Genomic DNA, 13,142 nt, shown 5'->3' on the forward strand with positions numbered 1-13,142 from the left:
TGCGGTAAAGTCGATATGAAAAGTATGCAAGTAGTAAGTCAGTCTGAAAGGTCGTCAACCTAAGTCAAAGGTCACTAAGTCAGTATATTGTCCCAAAAGGTTTAAAAGTATGTAAGTAAATTCCTAAACATCATCATCGTCATCATCATTCGTAAAATATAAAGTAAGTTTTCATTAAGAATAGAGATCGAAACAAAAGGCTGACTTAGGACAGCTGCTACGACCTCTATACAAAACGAAAAGATGCGTGGTCAATGGCCAAGGCCCCGTATGTGAGTCCTCTAACCGCTGTCCAATTTTTAGAACCTAACTCATCTTCGTTTAATTGTGGAGACGGTTTAAGTGCGAATAGGTCAGAATTTTTAGCACGTTGTTACAAAGGCGTAGTGACTTTCGGAAGGCTATAAATCTTAAACCGTATATCGGATTTAGGCGAGGCCTAAACGAAAAGTCATCTACTTGAAACGAACTATCTGAAAATCAATTTTTCAGAAGTCCGGGAGTCTGATCAGACCCCGAAAAACAGCAAACAAGTGCTCCGGTGGGTTTCTTGGTGCTTGATGCTCATCGCGGTTCTCATCCTTGATGCGTGTAAGCTTCAAGTGTACAACTCTTTGATGTTTTAGCATCACTTTGACCAAGTTTCAACCATCAACACACAACTAAAAGTAAAAGCTATCATTCTACAAGTTTTGAACATCAAGGTTGCCTCTTTATTTCATAAACCCAATAAAGCTTCAACCGTTATCCTTTTTACACAAGTTTACGCATCTTCATAATATGAGATGATGAAGACTTGATTTTTATCATCACAACAATCACAAAAAGGTTCCAAGTAAGTGACATCTACAATAATAACTTAGAACTCAAGTATTAAGAAAACCCTAAGCTAGAAAGCTTGGATCTTTACAAGATTATTGAGACCATAAGCTAGAAAGCTAAGATCTAGTAAAAGTAATGAGACCATTGTAACACCCCAGCTTAACATGACCACAATATTGTCCGCTTTGCCCGTAGGCGCACGGTTTTTTCTTGGCGACCACACACGATAAGCACTTTCCCAGGAGGTCACCCATCCAGGTAGTGCTCTTGCCCGAGCACGCTTAACCATAACGTACTCGCACTTTTACTCAGCCTGTGATCCCAAAACGCGTTGTGTCATTTAAGCCTGAGTATTACCTTATAATCCCATGATCACTCACGTCCGTGGGCGATGTGGGATTTGCCTAGGGTGTTACATTCACCCCCCCCCCCCTTAGGGACTCATCGTCCTCGATGAGGTTTGCCCCACCACCCCCAACATCACATGAGTGGCTCTGATACTATTCTGTAACACTCCAGCTTAACATGACCACAATATTGTCCGCTTTGCCTGCAGGCGCACGGCTTTTTCTTGGCGACCACACACGATAAGCACTTTCCCAGGAGGTCACCCATCCTGGTAGTGCTCTCCCCCGAGCACGCTTAACCATAACGTACTCGCACTTTTACTCAGCCTATGATCCCAAAACGCGTTGTGTAATTTAAGCCCGAGTATTACCTTATAATCCCATGATCACTCATGTCCGTGGGCGATGTGGGATTTGCCTAGGGTGTTACAACCATAAGCTAAAAAGCTAAGATCTTTAACAAAATAATGAAACCCTAAGCTAGAAATCTTGGATCTTTAATGTTCTTAAAGATCCTTAAAGCAAAAGACTAGATCTTCAAGTTACATGAAGATCATAAACACGGGTTTTGATCTTTATAACAAAATAAAGAAATCATAAGCTATAAAAACTGGATCTAACAAGTAAATGAAGATTCAAAGCTAGAAAGCTTGAATCTTTCATGTTCTTGAAGGATTCAAACCCAAGTTTGAATCTACAAGATATAACAAGATCAAAAAGCTAAAAAGGTAGATCCTTTAATGATGATGATGATGTCGACATTGAGAAGAGAAGAAAAAGAAGAAGAAAATTTAAAACTTACACTTTTTAGAGTGAGAAAGACTAGAGAGAGAATTAGAGAGTAAGTGTGTGTAATTTGTGAATGAGATCAAGTGTAAAATGGGTGAGGTTTGTGTGGTATTTATAGGGGATGGGGGTGGGTTGGCTGTAGGTTTAGGGGGGACAAGGGGGGGAACAACTTTTGCTTTTTGATTAATGGTTGTCTAAAGTTGGTGCTTATGTTGGGATCCCATGCAACAATTGTGATTATGGTTAACAAAAATGCTAGTATGTTCCCTCTAATAAATGGGCATTTGTCTTACATTTATATGGGTCATAAACTTATCAAAATTGGGCTAATTAAATAGTCCATTAGCTATAGTAGGGTGGGCTTGAGTCCAACAAGGTAGAAACTCCAACAAGACTAACTAGTGAGCATAAGTAAATTACTAAGCATAATTAAGCAACCAATAACCCAAGTAATTGTTAAAATAACAATTAGTATTACGTAGTCATAATATTCCAATTATGACCAAAGTCAAACGTGTATCAAAATACATAGCTTGTTTTCAACGTCAAGTGACACTAACGGTCATAAAAGCATTCGGGGATCAAGTTAGGTAACTAAGTACTTAATGGCACGTTGTATGGTATAAACGAAGGTAATTAATCATGAAATAAGATCCCAGAATATAATATAGCTCAGTACGCATAAATACGCAGTTTTGCAGAAAGTAACAAGCAAAAAAGCAAGTCGAAAAAGTCGGGTCGTTACATTATCTATTCATCGTGCGAAAGTGGGTCCAATTTTAATCGAAGTTTTTTTTGCATGCTTGCCACATAATTTGGCCCGATTATGTGGCAAGCGTAATGTGCTCAAAAATGTGTTTTGCGGCCATGAATTATTATCGAAACGAAACAATAGTCAAATATACTGCATTCAATATGAAATTTTAAAATAGAAACAATTATAGAGTTTTGAATTGATAGATATACAAAAAAAATAAACAATTAAACCAAGATGTCACTAAACGTGTAACGATTTGTGGCTATTGGGAATATAGTAATCACAAAAATATTCTCAATGTACCTAAATAAAGTGTTACATAAAAAACAAGTAACGAAATGGTATTTAAATATGCATAAGAGTTCAAATGCAAAGGTTATAATTCTCGAAAAATCTGAAGGTTCAAAATTCACCTTTGACAATAGCGAAACGACTTTTTCGGCGTCAAAACTATTTCGAATGCAAGCAAGCCTTCATGAATTCTTTCCCATAGAATCATTTTCTATACATCGTGCGAAAGTGGGTTCAATTTTCAACCGAAGTTTTTTTGCAGGCTTGCCACATAATTCGGCCCGATTATGTGGCAAGCGTAATGTGCTTAAAAATGTGTTTTGCGGGCCATTAATTATAATCGAAACGAAACAATAGTCAAATATATTGCATTCAATATGAAATTTTAAATTAGAAACGATTAAAGAGTTATGAATTGACAGATATCAAAAGCTGTCACAAAAAAAATCGAACCATTAAACCAAGATGTCACTAAACGTGCAAGAATTTGTGGCTATTGGGGATATATTAATCATAAAATATTCTAAATGTACCTAAATAAAGTGTTACGTTAAAAACAAGTATCGAAATGGTATTTAAATATGCATTATAATTCAAATGCGAAGGTTATAATTATCGAAAAATCTGAAGGTTCAAAATTCACCTTTGACAATAGCGAAACGACTTTTTTGGCGTCAAAACTATTTCGAATGAAAGCAAGCCTTCATGAATTCATGCCCATAGCATCGTTATCTATACATCGTGCGAAAGTGGTCCAATTTTCAACCGAAGTTTTTTTAGCATGCTTGCCATATAATTCAGCCCGATTATAAGGCAAGCGTAATTTGCTCAAAAATGTTGTGATGCCCCGTACAAAACCATCGTGTACTATTCGTCAACAACAGGATCTTTACACGGTTGAATACTACATGCTGTTTGAAAACCAGTTTGCATTCATAAAAACATAGTGTTTACAAAAGATAACGTGACATAGAGGTCATTACAAAGCCATTATTCAAATAACATAAGTTGCAAAATAAAAGTTTCATGATTGAGACATCTCTAAGTTATGTAGCGGATATCTAACACAGCAGGTCCTTAACAGTAAGACTAAACAGCATGACAGCAAGTCTAACAGCGGAAGCAACAAACCTCTAAGCACCTGAGAAAACATGCTTAAAAACGTCAACAATAATGTTGGTGAGCTATAGTTTAAATTGTAATAGTAACATAAGATTGACCACGAGATTTCAATGTTTCAAAACAGTATGAAAAGCATATGTATAACTGTGGGTGCATGGTAACTAGACTTAACGTAAATATAAATATTACCCCCTAAAAGTACACCTGGCGAGTGCGTATGTCCTCGAAGTATTAAACACCCGTTAAATGCTAGCGCAACTAGCCCGAGTGGGGATGTCAAACCCTATGGATCCATATCTAATATTCGCGTCTACCGGTTTAAAAACCAGTAGTTAAACGTTACCGTGCTAAGGGGAATCTTTATGCCGTTGTATAACCCACACATATGTAAAGTTTAAGTACTCGTGTCAAGTAAGTAAAACATAAAAAGCGCATATATTCTCAGTCCCAAAAATAGTATAAGTAAAAAGGGATGCTATAACTCACAGTGATAGAAGCAGTAAAGTCGGTAATGAAAGTATGCAAGTAGTAAGTCGGTCCGAAAGGTCGTCAACCTAAATCAAAGGTTACTAGGTCAGTAGGTTGTCTTTATAAGTTCTAATAGTGCATAAAATAAGTTTAAGTGTCATCATCATCATCATAAAAGCTAAGTAAGTTTGACAAGAATAGAAATTGAAACAATAGGCTGACTTCGGTCAGCTGTTACAACCTCTACGTAAATCGAAAAGACGCGTAGTCAGTGGCTTTGGCTCCGTATATGAGTCTCCTAGTTGCTGACCGATTTCCAGAACCAAACTCGTCTTCGTTTGACCGTGGAGACTGTTTTCGGTCAGAAATTTCAGCACAACGTTAATAGGGTGTAACGACTTTCGGAAGGCCATAAATCCTAAACCGTAACTCGGATTAAGACGAGGTCTAAACGGAAAATCATTTAATCGAACCGAACTAACTGAAAATCAACTTTATAGTAGCCCAGGTTACTGATCAGATCCCAAAAAACAGTGAACAAGTGCTCCGGTGGGGTTCTTGGTGCTTGATGCGCATCACGGTTCTCATCTTTGATGCTTGTAGCTTCAAGTGTACAACTCGTTGATGGTTTAGCATCACTTTTGACCAAAATTCTACCATCAATACACAATTTGTTAAGACCAAGTAATAACACAACTCATTTAAGAGTCTTAGATGGATGATGAACTAAGGTTACATCATATCCTTAGTCTTAACACAAATACAAGTCCTATTTACAAACAAAGTTACAAACTTTACATCAATCAAACAAGTATGAACATGATCTAAGTCAAATGAAGTGATGGAACCCTAAGCTAGAGAGCTTGGATCCCTTTCACACAAGTTATAAGGTCACAAAGCTAGAAAGCTTGAACCTTTAGTGTTCTTGAAGATCTTGAAGCATAAAGCTTGGATCTTTAAGTTACATGAAGACCATAAACACAAGTTTTGATCTTTATAACAAAATAATGAGATCATAAGTTAGAAAACTTAGATCCAACAAAAGATATGAAGATCTAAGCTAGAAAGCTTGCATCTTGATTGTTCTTGAAGATCTTGAAGCATAAAGCTTGGATCTTTATGTTACATGAAGATTACAAACACAAGTTTGAATCTTTAATACAAAATAACAAGATTAAAGCTAAAACGTTTTAGATCTACAAAGTTGGTGAAGATTCAAAGCTAGAAAGCTTGAATCTTCCATGTTCTTGAAGGATTCAAATCCATGTTTGAATCTACAAGATGTAATCAAGATCAAAGCTAAAAAGCAAGACCCTTTGATGATGATGATGGTCACGAAAATAATAGAAGGAGAAGAAGAAGAAAAGTTCAAAATTACTTACACTTTTAGAGAGAGAAAGAACTAGAGAGAATTAGAGAGTGAGTGTGTGTGAATTAGAAATGAAAGCAAGTGTTAAAATGAGAGGAATGAGGCTTGTATTTATAGTGAAATGAGGGTGGGGGAGGCCTTCCTGGCCGTGATTTTTGGTAGGGGGAGGGGGAGACAAGATTTACTTTTTGGTTAATGGTTGTCTAAAGTAGGTACTTATGTTGGGATCCCATGCAACATTAGGGATAATACTTGACATAAATGCTAGCATGTTCCCTCTAATAAATGGGCATTTGTCTTACTTATTAATGGGTCACTAGTAATTAATAAGTGGGCTAAATAAATGGGCTACTAGCTAGAGTAGGGTAGGCTTAAGTCCAGCAAGGTAGAAAGTCCAACAAGACTAACTAGTAAGCATAATTAAATTACTATACATAATTAAGCATCCATAAACCCAAGTAATCATTATTATAAAATAATAATTAATATTTTGTAGTCATAATCTTTCGGTTACGACAAAAGTTAAACGTTCTCGCAGTTCGCGGTTTAATCGAAACGTTAAGCGACACTAACGGTCATAAAGCATCCGGTGATCAAGTTAAGTATCCTACGTACTCTAAGGCACGTTTTAACATATAAATGAAAGTAAACCATGTATATAAAGGTTCCAGAGTATAAAGTAGCACGGTACGTACAAATACGCAGTTTCGCTAAAAACACAAAGCACAAAAGCAAGTTGAAAAAGTCGGGTCGTTACATTACCCACCTATTAATGGAAATTTCGTCCCGAAATTTAAGCTGATGCAGGTGTTGAAGTCGGGAAGAGGTGAGGATACTTCTGCATCATTTGATCCTCTCGTTCCCAAGTAAACTCAGGTCCACGTTTGGCATTCCATCGAACTCGGACGATCGAAATCTTGTTGCGTTTCAAAGTTCTGACCTCACGGTCCATAATTTCGACATGTTCTTCCACGAAGTAGAGTTTATCATCAATTGTGAGTTCTTCTAGTGGTATGATAAGTTCCGGTGGAGCAAGACACTTCTTCAAATTTGATACGTGGAAGGTAGGATGAACTGCGCTCAATTGAGTTGGAAGATCCAGACGGTAAGCTACGGGTCCAACACGCTCCAAGATTTCAAAAGGACCAATGTATCGCAGGTTTAACTTTCCGCGCTTTCCAAATCAGATCACACCTTTCCAAGGTGCGACTTTCAACATCACACGGTTACCCACGTTGAATTCGAAGTCTTTACGTTTAAGATCAGCATAAATCTTTTAGTGATCACGGGCCGTCTTAAGTCTCGCTTGAATCTGGGCAATCTTCTCCGTCGTTTCATGGACTATCTCAGGTCCAGTGATTTGCACTTCGCCTGACTTGGCCCAACAAATAGGAGAACGGCACTTACAGCCATACATCGCTTCAAAAGGTGCGGCATTAATACTCGAGTGATAACTGTTGTTGTAAGAGAATTCGGCTAACGACAAATGCCTTTCCCAAGACTTTTCGAAGTCAATAACACAGGCACGCAACATGTCCTCTAAAGTCTGAATAGTTTGTTCGCTCTGACCGTCGGTCTGCGGGTGCATGTCGAGTCGAGTTCCCAAGGCTTCTTGCAAAGAACGCCAGAATCTGGAAGCAAAACGGGGATCGCGATCTGAGATAATTGATAGAGGCACACCATGACGAGATACAACCTCCTTTATGTACAGTTGAGCAAGCCTCTCTATCGTATATGTTTCCTTCATCGCTAGGAAATGAGCAGATTTGGTAAGACGGTCAACGATAACCCAGATTGTATCGTATCAGCCTACCGTCTTTGGTAGCTTCATGATAAAGTCCATCGTAATTGCTTCCCATTTCCATTGTGGGATTTCCAGTTGTTGAAGTAATCCAGATAGCCTTTGATGATCGGCCTTAACCTTTGAACAAGTCAAACACCTCCCAACATAAGTTGCAACATCCTTCTTAAGATTAGGCCACCAATACTGTCCCTTAAGATCATGGTAAATTTTGTCGGCTCCTGGATGAATCGAATATCTCGACTTATGGGCTTCATCTAGTATAAGGCATCGTAAATCTCCATAACGAGGTACCCAAATTCTTCCGGCATAACATCGGAGTCCAGACTCCTTAACCTCGAATTTAGAGATGAGAATGTTCAAGTATTCACGGGATATGTTCTCCTCCTTGAGAGCCTCTTCTTGGGCTACTCGGATCTAGCTGTTGAGGTTCGGATGAATGGTGATGTTCAAGGCACGAACGCGAACAGGTACCGTTCTCTCCTTTTGACTCAGAGCGTCGGCTACAACATTGGCTTTGCCAGGATGGTAACAGAGTTCACAATCATAGTCGTTCAGCGTCTCGATCCATCGACGTTGTCTCATATTCAGCTGCTTCTAATCAAAGATGTGCTGGAGGCTTTTGTGATCGGTGAATATGGTACTCTTTGTCCCATAAAGATAGTGTCTCCACAACTTCAAAGCGAAGACAACGGCTCCAAGTTTGAGATCATGGGTAGTGTAGTTTTGCTCGTGTATCTTCAGTTGACGATAAGCATAAGAAATGACCTTCGTTCTTTTCATCAATACGCAACCAAAACCATTCTTCGAAGCATCACAGTACACAACGAAGTCGTTACTGCCTTCCGGAAGCGACAAGATAGGTGCGGTGGTTAACTTCTGCTTCAGGGTTTAAAATGCTGATTCTTGTTCGTTCTCCCAAACGAACTTCTTTCCTTTGTGAGTCAGTGCGGTCAAAGGACGTGCAATCAATGAAAAACCTTCAATAAATCTCCGGTAATAATCGGAAAGGCCTAGAAATTGGCGAATGTGAGTTGGAGTAGTGGGTGTCTCCCACTTGCTGATAGCCTCGATCTTTGCGGGATCAACTTTGATACCTTGATCACTCACAATATAACCCAGAAATTGGACTTCCTTCAACCAAAATTCACACTTGGAGAATTTGGCATAAAGTTGCTCTTGTCTCAAGAGTTCAAGCACTAGTCGGAGATGTTGCTCATGTTCTTCTTCGCTCTTGGAGTAGATGAGGATATCATCTATGAAGACGATAACGAACTTATCCAGGTATGGCTTGCATACACGATTCATGAGGTCCATGAATACAGCGGGTGTGTTGGTTAAACCGAACGGCATCACGAGAAACTCATAATGACCATAACGGGTTCTGAACGCAGTCTTCATCACATCACTCTCCTTTACCCTCAACTGCTGATAACCGGATCGCAAATCGATCTTAGAGTAAACGCTTGATCCTTGCAGCTGATCAAAAAGATCGTCAATTCGGGGAAGAGGATATCGGTTCTTGATCATCAATTTGTTGAGTTCGCGGTAGTCGATAAACATGCGGAAGGATCTGTCCTTCTTCTTCACGAATAAAACAGGTGCGCCCCAAGGCGACGAGCTCGGTTGGATAAACCCTCGGTCGAGCAATTCCTGCAGTTGACTCTGCAACTCTTGCAGTTCGAAAGGTGCTAGTCGATAAGGTGCGCGAGCTACGGGTGTAGCTCCTGACACTAGATCGATATGGAATTCCACGGCTCTCGGTGGCGGTAATCCAGGCAGTTCTTCCGGAAAGATGTCGGGGAATTCATTCACGATTCGCACATCATTCACGCTCTTATCTTCTGTTTCTAAAGCCTTCACGTGTGCTAAAACAGCAAGACGTCCTTTCTTCATGATCTTTTGTGCTTTCATACGACTAATGAGGTTCTGCTTCGAACTACATCTCTCTCTGCATATAACCAGTGGCTTACCATCTCCTTGTGATATACGAAGAGCTTTATCTCCACAGATAATGTCGGCCCTCACTTTGGTCAACCAGTCCATGCCGACAATCACGTCAAAGCTTCCTAATTTGATGGGTATCAAGTCAATTATGAAATTCACAGCAACTATGTTTATAATAGCTCCTCGGCCAATTTGGTCGACTTTCTCAAGTTTCCCATTGGCTACCTCAACTAGCATACTCTCCTCTAAAGGCACTAACGACCAATCTATCTTAGAGCAAAAGTGTCTACAAACATAACTCCTATCGACACCAGTATCAAATAGGACAGAAGCTAATAGATTGTTGATAGTGAATATACCTGTAACCAAGTCGGGGTTCTCACGAGCATCCCTTGCGTTTACATTGAAAGCTCTTCCACGCGGGGGTCCATCGTCCTTTCGCTTGTTGGGACACACATTCCTGAAGTGGCCCTTTTGTCCACACTCATAACACTTTCTTGGTCCATTGGGGTTGGTCCTCACAGTTGGGATGGGAATCTTGCAGTCCTTGCCAATATTCCCGGTCCTTTTGAACTTTTCACAGACCACATTACAGTACCCGGTATGGTGCTTGTAGCACCTCTTGCACTGCGGTAGATTACCCTTGTAGTTGGGGTTCTAGCTAGGGGTCGGGTTGGGGTTCCTTCCATCGTTATGCCTCTTAGCGGGGGTTTGATCATAGACTCTCCCCTTGTTGTTGTCCCACTTACGCTTATCACCACCGGCTCCTGATTCGGATTTTGCCCTTTCCGATTCCTTGCTGATAATTTGGTTCATAAGGGTTCGCGCCATGCGCATAGCTGCCGGGACATTGGGTGGATTAGAAGAGGTTGCATTTCCTTGAATGGACTTGGGAAGTCCCCATAAGTATCGCTCCATTCTCTTAAATTCCGGGGTAACCATCGTGGGACACATCAGTGCTAATTCCAGATACCTACGGTTGTAACCATCAAGATCGTTTCCCACAATCTTCAACTCCCAGAACTCAGCCTCCATTTTCTGTATCTCTGCTCTGGGGCAGTAATCTTTGATCAGGGCTCCCTTAAATTCTTCCCACGGAGTGGCATAAGCCTCGTCAATACCCTTAGCTTGAGCCAGTGTGTTCCACCAGGTTAGGGCGCCATCTGACAGCGTACACGAACCATACTTGGTTTTGTTCTCCTCTGAGCAGTTGCTTACACGGAACACAGCTTCTAATTTCTCAAACCACCTAGTCAGACCAACTGGCCCCTCAGTACCGCTAAAGTTGTGGGGCTTGCAGCTTTGAAACTCTTTATATGTGCACCCGTTACAAATGGGCTGGTTAACTGGTGGAGCTTGTGGGTTGATTTCTGCAATAGCAGTGGCTACTCTCTCAGCGATCATTTCCTCAATCTGTGCTGCTGTGGGTGCTGCTCGTCCGTTTGCCATTGCTCTTCTAAACAGAAATTTTGACTTAAGTCAAAAACCAGCATTTAATAAATAGTAATATAGTATATAGCAACCAACATGGAAACAACGCAACACATGTTAACTAAGCAATGCAACCAGATGCAGATACAACAAAAACAACATACAGTAACGTAATATAGAACACCGTACAAAAGTAAACAACATTAAGTTCCATTCATTAATAATAAGTTGCATACATCCGCATAGGTTCGTACAATACATGAGTAAAACATGAAACTACAACGAGATTACATAATGAAATCTACTACAATGCCCTATGGTGACGGTGGGTAAAGGATGTCCATTACGTGGGACATCTGGTCCTCGAGCTCAGTTACCCGAGCACGGAGGATCTTCACTTCCCTCGTCAGTTCCTCGACGGAGGGAGATGGTGGGGCAGGCGGTGCAGTCGGTGCAGGTGGTGCAGATGGTCCAGCGCCAGAAATAGATGCTGCATAGCGGTAAGGCTAACGCACAAATGGATCAGCGGGGTAAGGCATAACCCGCTTACAGGCGGTGACCCTAGTCCTCAGTCCATGTGCGCTAACGAATGGTCGACCTCCGTTAACCCCTGGAATAACGGTACCATCGAAACGATACTGCTTCTTCGGCAGGGTAGAGGGTGGCTGCACGGGCGTCTCCTCAGGGTCCTCGTCGAAATCATCGTCACTGGAATCGTCGGAGGATGAGTCGTAGGATGATGAGTCATCATAAACAGCTGGAGGTGGCGGCGCTCGGCGGCCTGTAGTCATAATCCGGTATCTGAAAGGTGGGATCGGTATGACACGTCCATCAGGAAGGCGTCGGCACCAATGGTTATGCTCATTACGGAACGGAACGTCCTCGTATTCCCCGGGAATCACAGCACCACTGGGATGAGGCTGTGGCTCCTGAGGTACTGGGATGAGTGGAGCTGGAATCTCCAGTGGATCCTCATGTCTGTCAGAGATAACCACTAGGTCGGGTACATGGCTGCTGGCTCTGGAGGACGAAGCACCAGGGTCACTGGAGTGTGTCGACGACGGGATCTGAGAATCGGCAACAATGGCAGGCGAGGTGGCAGATGTGTCTGAGTTTCTCTACAAAATGACAACGGGCGGGATATCCGACATCTGAACAATGGAAAAATAACTTTTTCCATGTCAGTAAGTCATAAAGCAAGCATGTATTAGGCACTATAGCAACATAAGTTGTCTAAAACAGTATGCAGCATGGCAATCATAACAACGCTAAATAGAAATAACGTGTGAAAGCAGATTGTAATCATGCAATAGCAGAAATAAGCATACAGCAAGTTCGCATGACAGTAAAGATAAGTAATGGCATGCAGTAATATCACATAGCAGTAAAATTAATCAGTAGCATGCAGTAAGTTTCGCAGAAACAAGTAAACAAGCAAGTTATAGATTAGTCCTATTAGTGAATCCTATTCGGGTCGGTCTAGACTCACTAATGCAACCTAATTCCCTACAACCAAAGCTCTGATATCAAATGTGATGCCCCGTACAAAACCATCGTGTACGATTCGTCAACAACAGGATCTTTACACGGTTGAATACTACATGTTGTTTGAAAACCAGTTTGCATTCATAAAAACATAGTGTTTACAAAAGATAACATGACACAGAGGTCATTACAAAGCCATTATTCAAATAACATAAGTTGCAAAATAAAAGTTTCATGATTGAGACATCTCTAAGTTATGCAGCGGATATCTAACACAGCAGTCCTTAACAGCAAGACTAAACAGCATGACAGCAAGTCTAACAGCGGAAGCAACAAACCTCTAAGCACCTGAGAAAACATGCTTAAAAACGTTAACAATAATGTTGGTGAGCTATAGTTTAAATTGTAATAGTAACATAAGATTGACCACGAGATTTCAATGTTTCAAAACAGTATGAAAAGCATATGTATAACCGTGGGCACATGGTAACTAGACTTAACGTAAATATAAAT

This window comes from Rutidosis leptorrhynchoides, chromosome 1 (assembly GCF_046630445.1).
Source record: "Rutidosis leptorrhynchoides isolate AG116_Rl617_1_P2 chromosome 1, CSIRO_AGI_Rlap_v1, whole genome shotgun sequence".
NCBI classification, from domain to species: domain Eukaryota; kingdom Viridiplantae; phylum Streptophyta; class Magnoliopsida; order Asterales; family Asteraceae; genus Rutidosis; species Rutidosis leptorrhynchoides.